We start from the raw sequence: 13330 nt of genomic DNA, 5'->3' as shown, positions 1-13330 counted from the left end.
TTTTTAATAAAAGAACTACTTGATTGTCATACTGTTACCTAATAATTCACATGTGAAACAGAGTCTGAACTTTTATTGGGTTAAATCATAACCCAATACAAACCAACTTTCTATCTCAAATAAGAGAATGTGTAAAAACAAATGTAATAATCAAATGTGGCTTTTTCTGCCAATTTTTTTCTTCAACTGTTTATGCTGTCAGTTTGGCCCATCTGGTTTTCATTTGAGACTAGAAATCACTAATCCCACAAACCATCCACTGATTCTTAATCCTAAAAAAGACTGGTATTACGTTAGCAGCATAATATGTTTTTCTTTCCTCCTGTGGAAATAAATGTGCAGCTTCGTGGTGGATTCAAAAAGACAATTGAGAAATTTCCTATTACAAACATGTATGGTATCTTAATTTCCTAGTATAACAGCAGGCAGACTAACATAATTAATTATATTTTAAATGCAAATTGTTGACAACGGTTCATCTGGTTGAAATTATTTAAGCTACATCAACTCTAAAGTAAGTCCTGCTTTCTAATTCCTATTGTTTTAATAAAAATAATTTCATAGTTCTCTCATGCCCAGCAATCACTTAACATTTCACATGATATTTACTGCACCATCACTGCAACCCCCATAGAGACAACTAGGCAAATATAAGTGATTTATATGCAGATTTCAACCTATTTACGGAGCTTAATAATAAGAGACAAAATATTATATGCAAAATGCGTACATTTAAATTTTTGATCGGATTTTTCTGCTGCTTAATGGAGCAAGAAAGTTATATTGGTATAGGAGCAAATACATTTAAGCCCAGAAGTCTCAAGCCATGTCTATCTGTAATGAGAGACCTGGACAGCAGTATGGCTTGATGATCCACTAGTTTCACTCAACTCCTTGATTGACAAGTGTCACTGCAATGTGAATCAATCCTGAATTTTCACAGGAGGCACCAAACTGGCTGACATTATGTATGACAGCTTTCAAACCAATAACTCTGTGGACCCAGAGAGATCACCTCATCTGTAGGATGCTAGCCCCATGCGGTAAACAATTTTAGGAAGTACACACACATTGGTTAAATTTACGGTTATGTTTGTATATCCCTGTGTATCTAAAAAAACACAACTAGCATATTAGAGCTATGATTTCATAAATGTCTTACTTAAGAAAAGGCACAGTACTTAAGTAAAAGGAGATGAGTTGATTAAAGAAAAATATTGAGAAAATAATAGTGCAGGTGACATATAAAAATGACAAAGATAGCCCTGGCTGGGTTGCTCAGTGGTTGGAGCCACCTACGCACCAAAAGGATGCAGGTTTGATTCCCGGTCAGGGAACATAATTAGGTTGTAGGTTCAGTCCCTGGAGGCAACCGATCAATGTTTCTTTCTTGGATAGAAGTCTCTCTCTCCCTCCCTTCCTCTCTCTAAAATCAATAAAAGGTATCCTCAGGTGAGGATTTTTAAAAATGAGTAAAATATTAAGAGTTATATATAAGAATGAGTAAATTTTGGAAAACATTGAGTTAATCCAGCCCCTAATTTATAGATGAGGAAAATCAGGCCCTATGTAGTTTTAAAGGTTTACCCATGATCTCATGGCTTGTCAGAGGTAGTCAGGACTCTGATTTATAGTCTCACATTTAAGACTAACTATCTTGCCTTCACATCATTTATTTCAGCCCCACAAAGCTCACACTTTTTTTTCCTGGAAGAATGGATCAGTGAGAAATTCAGATGAATTCTCAAGCTATTTATGTATTTAATGTTTCTTTTTATGGAACAACGGATGGTAGAGTGGTCATCTGACCAGAATAAAAAAGTGCTAATGAAAGCTGATCTTACTTTCAACTACCTTTTTTTAAAATTGAACAAATGTGACAATGTGTTAGTGTTAGGTACAGTTATCTACTGTGAAATGATTGCTGACGGGGTGGTATTTATCATATTACATAATGATAGTACAGTATTATTATCTCTTCATTGTACTGTGCAGTAGATCTCTATGGCTTAGTTACTCCTCATTCCAAGTTATCCTTGACCCACCCCACCCCCTGGTAGCCACCACTTCATTCTCTGTTTTTTTAGATTCCACATATAAATGGTATCATACAGTAGTTGCCCTTCTCTGTCTGATTTATCTCATTTTTCACAGCCACACTTAAACAGAGTAAATTGATTAGATCTGTACTGTTAAGAGTACTAGTATAGACATGGAATATAAGCATGATAAATATATACTGTGCTATATATTCTGTTAAGCTAACTTGTGAGCCTCCTTACTAAATTCAACTATGCTTAAAATCCCTTTTACCCAATACATGGAGCCCTTGGGACACTTTTGCTTTGTATGTGAAGGATGTTCTATAGGTTCCTAAAGATGGGGAGGGGCACATATACTTCCCTATTCTCTAGTGATGTGTTGGCAACATATCCTACTATATTGTGGGCATCTCTGCCCACCTCAGTGCTCAGGGACGTCACATTGGTAGCTTGAAAGCATTGACCGTAGTGGGAGTATTTACTCCACAGAAGCTGGCAAATGCTACAAGTCAGGACTTCGTTCTCAGAGTGAAGTATAAAACACTTATAAGCACACTGCTTCTCTGAGCACTTCTGAAGGTGGATGAAAGATGGACCTCTTTAGAATGAGACTTGGAAGCTTTCAGAAATGACCTGTAAATTCACTTTTACACCAATGAGAAGTTTCCTGAGGGAGTAACATTGAGGCTGCATCAGGCAGGCGAGAGCATTTGACTGCTTTTCTTTGCTTTTAGGGGACGATAGTATAGTTTGAGCCCTGAGGAAAAGCAGGTCCAAATAGTCAGAAATGGGCTTTCTTGTTATTCTGCTGACTAGAAAGATACTGCCTACGGCTCTTTAGAAAGTGAAGATGACAGGTGATACCTTCTTCAGAGAGCAAATTTCTAGATAAAAATCCTCATGAATGGGCTAGATATGCCCTGTCAAATAGAACCTCTGCAAGGATGGAAATATTCTATATCTATGCTGTCCAATAAGGTACCACTAGCCACCCGCAGCTGTCCCACCCCTGAAATGTCTGAATCGAGATGTGCCATAAGGGTAAAATACACACTGGATTTCCAAAACTTGTGTAAAAAAGAGAATGGAAAATTCATTCAAATGTATATGTTGATTACATGTTGAAATGATAATGTTTTGGATATATTATTAAATGTTATATATTATTAAAATTTATTTCACCTGTTACTTTTACTGTTTTAAAGATGGTTACTAGAAAATTTCAAATGACCTATGTGGCACACATTTGACAAAAGATAAATTCTGAGATGTCGTCAATTAGGTTACAGTGGGCCAGAGAGTAGGAGAGAGACAAGCGAGGTTAATCAGTTAACAGAGCCAAGGGCTCTAACTAAGAAGACTGCTCACATTCCTGACTGCATGTGGAAACTGTGAATCAATGTCCAAGTGGCTATTTCAGCTCTTATCTAGAGAGAATATGGCTGACAGACGCCGCCATATCTTGCTTATGCATAAACTTTGGGGACCATTGGCTACAACCAATCCCAAAGCAGTAAATACTTCTTCCTTATGAACTACACACCTATTCCAGAGCTCACCCAACCTCACCATCTTCCACCTCCTTTATCTATAGCCAACGCAAATTCTTTTCAAATAACTTATATCTTTCTTCCCCAAACACATTACCTAAATGAGGCCCCTCAGCCCCAGGACGGCCTTGGCTATCTAGCCTTGCGGCTGGTGGTTTAGATGGCATGCCCCGGGATCTGGTCACTTTTCTGGCTAGCATAAGGCTCTTTAGACATTTCCTTTCAGAAAACCTATCAGTCTTGAAGGTTTTTAACATATTATATTTTTACTAGTATCCCAGTGCACGGATTTGTGCACATTGAAAGGAAATTAATTAGAAGAAATGTTTTAATATCACTATTTGCCATTTCTCTATAATAGAAGTGTCAAGCAAATTCACAATCGACAATGACAGATCGAAACACATGTGTGCAATTGGCACCAGCAAGAGCTTTATATGTATCATGCATGCACGAGTCAACTTAGCCTTTTATATATACAGAATAAATTTGCTTAATTAGACCTGCTTTCTGACTTAGCTGAACTTTTTCAAGCCCAGTGAAGCACCCCAACTTCTCTTTCAGGTAATTATCGGCAACACAGCAGTAAATATCAATATGAAGCAGATTATTATTGTATTAGTAGATCACGCAGGGAGAACAAAGGGTAAAATATTTAACTGCATCAGTGTTTGACTATATTCTGCACAGTGAGAAAACCTGAAGTCATTTTCAAGGCCCACCATTTCTTTCTTTTTTTCAGTTGGGTCAAGTTTCTAAACTTTCTAAATCTGTTTTCTGGCTAATGAAAAGAAAATAGGATTCTACTGAGTCTCCTATCTACCTATTCCAGAACTTCTGTGAGGATCAAATGAGATGAGGGATGGGAAAGTGCTTCACAGACATTAGGTTAAAGTGTAAAAAGTTTGCACCTGGCTATAAAGCAAGTTGTGTTCCTGGGCTGAAGAAACTCCAAGGAGGCTAGTTGCTAGGGAGAGGAAACTGGGCATTGCTAGATGACGTCATTACCTGGCGCTCACAGCAACCGTTTCTGGGCTGGGCTGGGCTGTGGGCCACATTTTGCGCCATGGGGTCTTGGCAGCGTTGGCTGCGCTTTGGTGGGGTGTTGCGGGGCCTTTGTCCCACTTGAGGGAAGCCGAGTGTTGGTTTGTCGGCACCACATGCCATTCATTTTTAAATGGCCAGTGAGCGTCATGGCCGCTCCTACATTGAGCATCTGCCCCCTGGTGGTCAGTGTGCATCCTAGCGACCCCGTCGGACAGACACTTAGCTTTTTTTAATATATATTTCCATTGATTTCAGAGAGGAAGGGAGAGGGAGAGAGAGAGAGAAACATCAATGATGAAAGAGAATCATTGATTGGCTGCCTCCTGCACAGCCTCCACCAGGGATCAAGCCCGCAACCCGAGCATGTGCCCTTGACAGGAATCGAACTCTTCAGTCCACAGGCCAATGCTCTATCCACTGAGCCAAACCAGTTAGGGCTTAGCCTTTTATATATATAGATTAGTCACCACTGGGCTAGATCATGAAATTCTGAGAAAGAAAAAGAGTACAGAGGCTTAAAAGGGAGTGGCAAGTGCAAAGTGAGCCCAGCTGTGTAGACCGCATAAGACAAATTCTGTAACGCAACCTCCTCTTCCACACCGAGGGTTAGAGGGTCAGGAAAATGCACAACGAATTGCCAGCATGTTGCATAAGTGGAAACAGCGACACACCCAAATAGTTGAAACCACGAGCAATAAACCTGAATCTCAAGGATAATCTATATTTCCTCTAACCTTCCTCCTTTGGTGGATTGGCTCATGACACTGAGAAGGTACTATGGGGTTCTGTGAAAAATGAGGGCCCTGCTTCCAATATATATGTCCTATTTCCAACCCAGCAAGAGAAAGAACTTTACTGTGCTGGAGACTATATGTCAGATCACACCTACCTTGGAATCCAGCACTTTTCTTTCATAGGGGAACCATAAGGCATAGACCAAAGTGTAAGCACCCTCAATCAATCAGGAGCCAGATTTCAGTAAAAATAGTGACATTTTAAAATTTCAGGTCTTCCATTTCTCAAGGTTTAAGAAACACAGCACAGTAATTCAAAAACACTTGATGTCAAAGACTTACCGTTTGTCCATTTTTCAGAAGAAGGCTTGCTTCTGAATCTGGCATTAAAAGTATTTCAATCGAGGGCAAATGCTTCAGCCAGTGGAGGGAGTTTAATTTCAACATTCAAAAGAAAATGAGGGGTGGAGAGGATACATTTATTTTGTATATACTGTACAGAAATCCAAGCCCTCGGCTATAAAGAATGCCCACGTTAATGAGCCAAAGATGTTGTTCTAATGAGAAAACTTAGATTAAGTTAAATAAGTTCCCACCACCCACGTCACCTGCAAAACTATGAAGAAGGAAGCAAACCGTGAAGCCTGAGTGGGAGCGTGGCTGGTACATAAATCGGTACTTTCTCTGCACGCTCCTCCTGGGACTGTACCGTTCACCACAGAGAGGGGAAACTGTAAAAATAGACTGTGTGTTTCTGAAGAAGTGAAAGACTCATTGCATAATGGTGGTAAACTGTCTACTAGAACAGAACAACTGTGCACGCAAACGTAGAACTCTGAAAAACAGCTACCGTGCTAGACAAATGTATTTTTAAAAAATATTCGACCTAAAGGGAAATGGATGGGTACATTAGTAGAGTAAAAGCCTTGTTACCTGATGTTGGGGAAATGGACGGATGTCGGCTCGTCCAGAAATCTGGCCAACAGGTCTGGTTAATTCACGTGGACCTCTCCCCAGCCATACATCTCAGGTTATTTGTCTTCTCTTTACTTCCTTTTCTCTTTGCAAGACCTGTATGTAAATGGAACGAAAATAATTTGTAAACAGAAAGTATTGATTTTCCCAGAGCCCTGTAAGGCACAGATCTATAGATTCCTTCCTCCCGTTTCATCGTGGGGAACAAGAGGAAGGAGGGAAACATTCCGACATAGACACGACTGCCAGGCCGGAGAGGCATCTCATCTCCGAGAGTGCCCCTTTGCTCGCCACCCTCCCCTTTTCCTCCGAGATTTCATGCGGACTCTGCTGAGCCTGTTCTAACCTTGATAACTGCTCAGGTGTTGACTCACCAATCCATGCAACAAATATTTACTAAGCAACTAATATATGCAAGACCTGGGCTAGGTGCTGGGGGAGGAGATTGTGGCAAAGGGGAGAGAGAGAGAGAGATGAGAGAGAAGAGAGAAGAGAGAGGTGCAAAGACAAGATACAGTAAGTTTCTTAAAGGAACTTAAAATCTAGGGAAGATGGATATGATGATTGCAGGAAAATACTGAGAGGATCCAGGGCTATGGTTGTGTGGCAGTGAACTGGAAAATGCCCTCAGAGAGGGTTTGTCTCAGAGTGTCTAGAAGTCCCATGGGATACACCTGTAGAAATCTGTATGTCCAATGGATCGAGAGACCTTTTGGGAAGAAATAGCCATCTGGGGAGATAGAGTAGGGATGCAGTAGATGGCTGCAAATTCAGCCCTTCCAAGTCCGAGCGATGAGACAGGTTGGGCACAAGATGGCCTCCAGCCACTCCTCTGAGTCTTAACAGTGAGGCCTGAGGGGACAAAATTTTTCCATCGATAACATGTCTGGGGGGAATCCAGTGCCCAAGGTCACACTGTTTCCTTGGTGGGGACATTTCATCTCCCACTGGGGTTATCATTGGAACCCATACAGACTTGGCACAGGCCATGGTTTTAAGAAGCTGGACAGTCCAGCCAGAAGTTGGATCAAAAAAAGATGCATGGGAGGACCACATGAATCTGATCTTGTGGTCATCAATGACATCCTCACGGCTTCAGAAGACAGAAGTTCCCTTGAAAGGCTTGTCTTTGGCAAGGGCAGGTGTCAGCAATATTGCCCTCACAGTGACAGTTAACATCAAAGGTAGCAGAACGGGGCGGGGGGGGGGGGGGGGGGGGGGAGTAGGAGGGGGGGGGGATGAGAGCGTCTGCAGGTGAATAACCTGAGGCAACCCAGGGAGCCTGTGTTCATTTATAACCCCACCATTTACTGGGCATCACCCATGCGGGGCACTGGGCTAGACCCTGGAGATACAATGACCAACCAGTCAGACATTGGCCCCTGTCCCAAATGGCTTATGGTCTGCTGGAGGCAAACAGATATATTAACTCCTTCTTGCATAAATGATTATTTCAGTGAGTAAGCATTCTGAAGGAAAAGTACAGGATTGGGAAAGTATAAGAGGTTAGGATCATTATAAAATTGCTTTCCTGAGGCAAAGGGAGTTGGGTGGAGAAGTTCCTGCAAGTGCAGGTAGGGAGGACTGGAGAAAAGCTGGTTGTGATTGCTCTGTTATTTTTTTTTTAAAATATATTTTATTGATTTTTTACAGAGAGGAAGGGAGAGAGATAGCCAGAAACATCGATGGGAGAGAAACATTGATCAGCTGCCTCCTGCACACCTCCCACTGGGGATGTGCCCGCAACCCAGGTACATGCCCTTGACCGGAATCGAACCCGGGACCCCTCAGTCCACAGGCCGACGCTCCATCCACTGAGCCAAACCGGCCTCGGCGATTGCTCTGTTATTATACTAAGTCTACGTACCTGAAAAGCCCAGGTTACAAACTATGTAAATAGGGAGCTATGGGAACCCATGGGAAATAGATTTGTAAGATCTGGGAAGGCTTCTTAGAAAAGGAGGCATTTTCACTGGGCTTTGAAATATGAGCAGAGTTTTCACAGGTGGAGGATAGAGGCAAATAGCATTCCAGGAGGAAGAAACAGTAAAAGCAAAGACACTAAACATAAAGGAATGAGATGAACAATTTTATAAACACGTAACATACACATATATACACATATAGGTGTCCCCAAAAATGTCTACACACTTTAGCAACTGTTAACTCACTTAATTTTTACTCCATTTCAGGTTTAATTGACTTGAAATAATGGTGAAGCCAGACTAAGCTTTGAACAAAGAAAATTTACACTAAAGTGCTACTTAGAATTTTTAAAATGGGGATACATAAAAGATAAAGCATAAGGTATAAAATTGGTAACAGTGGACATATTGAGGGTGCACAAATACTGAATGAAATGATTCTTGATATTTGCAATCCCATTGCTTCAAATTATCAGCAGTGCCGGGACCAGAATGGTCATTAGTTTGAAAATAGGCATTAACAAAAAAAATTATTCATTTTTGTAGATTCTTTTAAATTTTGAAAATGAACCGTATGTTAATAAACACTGACTTTATAATCATTCAAAACATGTATACATTTTTGGGGGACACCCTGTATATTCCAAGACCACGAGGTAGTTTTTATTGCCATTTTTCAGATAAGGAAATGGAAGCTCTGAAAAGTGAACCTGAGAGCTCTGGAAGACGTGCCCAAGATAACAGGTAATAGAACCCCAATTTAAACCTCGGTCTAAATCTACAGCATGTGGAGTCCTGCAAGCACGTGGCACACAAGGAGCCCTTAGCAATAGCTGTCATTCTAGATACACATGTGGAACAGCACAAATGCTCATGATGTTGTGCCTGGAGGCAGTTGGATGAAGAAGGAGGTAACAGGAGATGGAATAGAACAGCAGGAAGAGTCAAATACTGTAGGGCTTTGAAGGCGTGTTAACGTCACCCACATGCAGTGGGCATGAAATGGTCAAACTGCAAAGACTCCACCAAATCTGTTCTCCCAGGACCCTGTAAGGCAGAATCCCCTGTTTCACTGCCTTGCCGGAATTGTCAGGAATCAAGAACAATTCAAAATAGGAGGGGATTAGAGAGATCTATTAATGGTAGTTGATTAATCTCCTATAATGGAGGCAGAAAGACTGAATTTAAAGACACAGGTCTGAGAAACTGCAAAGAGAGTTTGAACGCTCTCAACGAATTGGTGCATCACAGCACCAATACAAAGGGGGTGACGAATCTCATGTGGACATGTGGAGGTTTCCAGAAGTAAACTTCAGACAATGATGAGAGCTAACACACTGGCCTTGTAAATAGAGGGTGCTGACTGAGGAGAGGCGGGCAGTTAACACCACAGTTGTACATAGAACACGGTAGATCGTCAGTAATATGCTTTGTTTCAGAGGATGCTTGTTAACATGCTGTTCAATAATTATGTATTGATATCAACCATAGTTTTTCTTTAGAAATTTTGCAATAATTCCTTTTGTTTGTTGCTCCAATTTTATGAATTCTTTCAAATTAAAAAAAATTGTTTTTCACTGATTTTTAGAAAGAAAGGAAGTGGGGGGAGAGAGAGAGAAACATCAATGTGAGAGCAGAAACATTGATCAGCTGCCTCCTGCACGCCCCCTACAGCCTGAAACCTGGGCATGTGCCCTGCCCGGGAATCCAACTGGCAACTTTTTGGTGCATGGTACAACACCCAAGCAACTGAGCCACACTAGCCAGGGCACTTTCAGATTTTAAAAGAAGGGATATCTAATCAACCAGAATGGTCTCTATGTTCTTGTCCTGGTAAACATTCTTGAGATAATTTGCTTCTAAATTGGGGGAGAGTAGGGTATTGGGGCAAGTTGGGGTAGGACTGGGGCATTTCTGTTTGGATAAGCCAGATGAACATCCTTTACATTAGGGAATCTGATATTTATTCTGTAGAAGACAAAGTCATCGAAGGCATTTGAGTAGCGAGGGGGTGACCTAATCAGCTCTATATTCTAGGAGGAAAATTCCAGTAGCAATGTGAAGAATGCATCATGCAATTCATACATCTTATTTTATCAAAACGTACCTGCTCCCTTCTAATCAGTACAAGGGAGTACATTGTGTATTACAATGGCTACCTTAGTGCCTTATTCAACTTCAGTTGAATTGAATAGTTCCTAGAAATGTAATAAGCCTCAAAAAAAAACAACAACACACACACACAAAAAAAAACTGGCTTCCTTAGGAAGCGTATTTCAAATACTTGGAAAGGGGAAAGTAAACATTTTAGAAGGGAAAACATTTGGTGCCAAAAGCACTACCAAGCAAGTAAGTCAACCTTTGTTTTTGTCATCCAAGTGTCAACCAACAGTTGTTAGCACCAATTCAACCCCAACAAGAAAACAGCTCAACTGTGAAAACAGAGGGCCCTGGCCCTCTCCAGACAGATAGCTCTGCTCTGCACCATGCTTTGTACTGTGCTGACCTGCTCTGCTGTGGTGAGACATCTTAGGCGGTTCAGCTCAGCCAGGGAGACTTCTGTGGAAGGGGAAAGTGCACTCTCAGGGCTAGAGAGGAGCTGGCTTATACAGACAGAAAGCCCCCCCCCCCCCCGTCCCTGATTGGTCCATCCTCATGCAAATGAGGGCTCCAAATCTTGAAGTTTGACCCAAAAGATACTGTCAGAACAGAGCCACTCTGATTGGTCAGAGCTGCACAGCTCTGATTGGATAGAAAAAGCCTCAATCATATTGGTTGAAGTAGGATTCCAGGAAACCTTTATAAGGCCTGGCTCAGATGGCAGAAACATAGTGCAGGCAGACAGTTCAGTGCAGACAGGCAGTTCAGTGCAGGCTTTCCCCCCTGAAGCACACTTTGTGTGAGAAATGGCTGCTAGGCTCTGCTTTTTTATTTGAGCCCAGTTAGCCACCAGGAACCCCTCTTAGCAGATGTGTTGCTTTTCCCCCGCTCAGGGTTCACAGAAGTTTTTCCACTGCTATAGATCACTCAGATGTATTTGCTTCAGTGGGGGTTAATGCACTCTTTTGAATATTTACATTTTAAAATAACAGAAATAGATTTTTCCTAGAACTCTTTTTCTGGAATAAATTTCTGGAAATGCAGCTTTTACTCTAAATCAAATTGCTAGAACTGTATGCTTGAATACGACTCTCAGCTCTTCTGCATTTCACAGTTTTAACTGGGACTGTGGTTTACTCAGAACTGACTTATACTTTGGGCAAGAATCTGTATAACAGATCTCTCAGTGGAAGCTGAACACCAGGTTTTATTTCAGAACTTCTTCACATTTAAATTGTTTGAATGAGGGTTCATGCTCCTGTTTCTTACTTTCTGAAGACTGTTTACCACCTGCCACCTTTTTTCTTTTTCTTCCTTGAGTATCCATTCATTCATTCATTCATTCATTCAATTGTTCACTTAACAAATACTGGTTACGGTGTAGCATGTGGCAGGATGTGCACTGTGGATAGAGATAGGACAGATCCAGTACTTGCTATCCAGAACTGTGTGGTTTACTAGGGGAGATGATGTGATGGGGGTAGGGAGGGGGTTCCAGCACCTCACAGGAGCCATGTCTAGCAGAGACTGTTGAGTCGAAGAGCAATTCTCAGAGAAACTGGTGCCTCACCTGTGTCTTTAAGACGAGGAGATGCTAGTGACATCAAGAGTATGGAAGTTCCTCAAAAAAATAAAAATGGAACAACCATATAAACCAGCAATTCCACTTTGCGCATTTATCCAAATTAAACAAAAACACAAACTGAAAAAGATACATACACCCCAATATTTAGTGCAGCATTACTTATAATAGTTAAGATATAGAAGTAACCTAAGTATCCATCAATGGATGAATGGATCAAGAAGATGTGTCACACATATACAATGGAATATTACTCAGCCATAAAAAGGAATGCAATCTTGTAATTTGTGACAACATGGATGGACCTAGAGGGCATTATCCTAAATGAAATAAGTCAGACAGAGAAAGACAATACTGTACGATTTCACTTTTATGTGGAATAAAACAAAACAAAACAAAACAAATGAACAAACAAAACAGACTCATAGATAGAGAACAAACTGATGATTGCCACAGAAGAGGGAGTAAAAATGGTAAAGGGGAATAAAAGGCAAAAACTTCTAGTTATAAAATAAAAAAAGCATGGAAATATAATGTACAGCATAGGGAATATAGTCAATGACATATCATAATAACTTTGGATGGTTACTACATTTATCCTGGTGATCACATCGTAAGGTATATAAATGTCACCTGAAACTAAAGTAATATTGTGTGTCAACTATACTTTAATAAAAATAAATAAATAAGAGGGAATTCTAGGCAGAGGCAAAGAGGGGCATTTCCTCTAGTCCCTTTCACACTCTTAATCCCACACCAATTCTCTTTTCTTTTTTAAAAATCAATGATACAACATGGGGGGGGAAATGGAGGGGAAAACATTAGAAAGCAGCAAAAGAAAAATATTTTGAAAATGCTTTTATCAAATGTCAAAGGAGTGTGTAACTCTACGTGCATTCCTAAAGACTGTAAGTGTGTGGAAGGAAGGCTGGGCTGTATCTTTCTATATCATGAGTAATTCCTGGACTCACCATGAGTTTTAATTTCTCAAGCCAGAAGGTGAGTACTGTGTCCTCAGTGAATGACCTGCCTCTACCACCGTACTCTCTTTGTTGTTCTGCTGATGTGAGTGCCTCGAGTCACCATTCAGGGCATTAATAACGTGCAGTCTTGGAGAGTCATTGACCGTGAAGACCTAATGAAAACCACAAGGGAGATGGGAAGGCAACAAATCAGTAAAAAGCACTACATTTCTAGGGCAAAATTCCACAAAAGATATTCAACGCTCTAAAGGTATTAGGAAGGTTGGATTTGTGGGAAGTGTGAAGGGACTTAGAGGGAAGGCAGACGTTGTTTTTGTAAAACCGACTAGGCATTTGCTCTTAGTGGTGCCAGAGCTGATCCTAATGAGAACCCTGTGTCTGAGGCTCTCAGA

General features: G+C 41.0%; 1 protein-coding gene across 1 annotated transcript in view; it reads right to left on the bottom strand.

The window, feature by feature from the left end:
* FOXN3 (forkhead box N3) overlaps positions 1–5879 on the bottom strand; it is a 417639-nt gene extending 411760 nt beyond the window's left edge. The window contains exon 1 of the mRNA XM_070415047.1: positions 5716–5879. The gene's annotated coding sequence lies outside the window, so the exon portion shown is untranslated. The remainder of the gene's footprint in view (positions 1–5715) is intronic.
* Between the last annotated feature and the right edge of the window lie 7451 nt (positions 5880–13330).

This window comes from Myotis yumanensis, unplaced genomic scaffold (genome assembly GCF_028538775.1).
Source record: "Myotis yumanensis isolate MYYU_CA2020_CCGP unplaced genomic scaffold, mMyoYum1.0.hap1 SCAF_1, whole genome shotgun sequence".
NCBI classification, from domain to species: Eukaryota; Metazoa; Chordata; class Mammalia; order Chiroptera; family Vespertilionidae; genus Myotis; species Myotis yumanensis.
The sequence above is the reverse complement of the archived record's forward strand: the minus strand, read 5'-3'. Positions and strand labels throughout refer to the sequence as shown.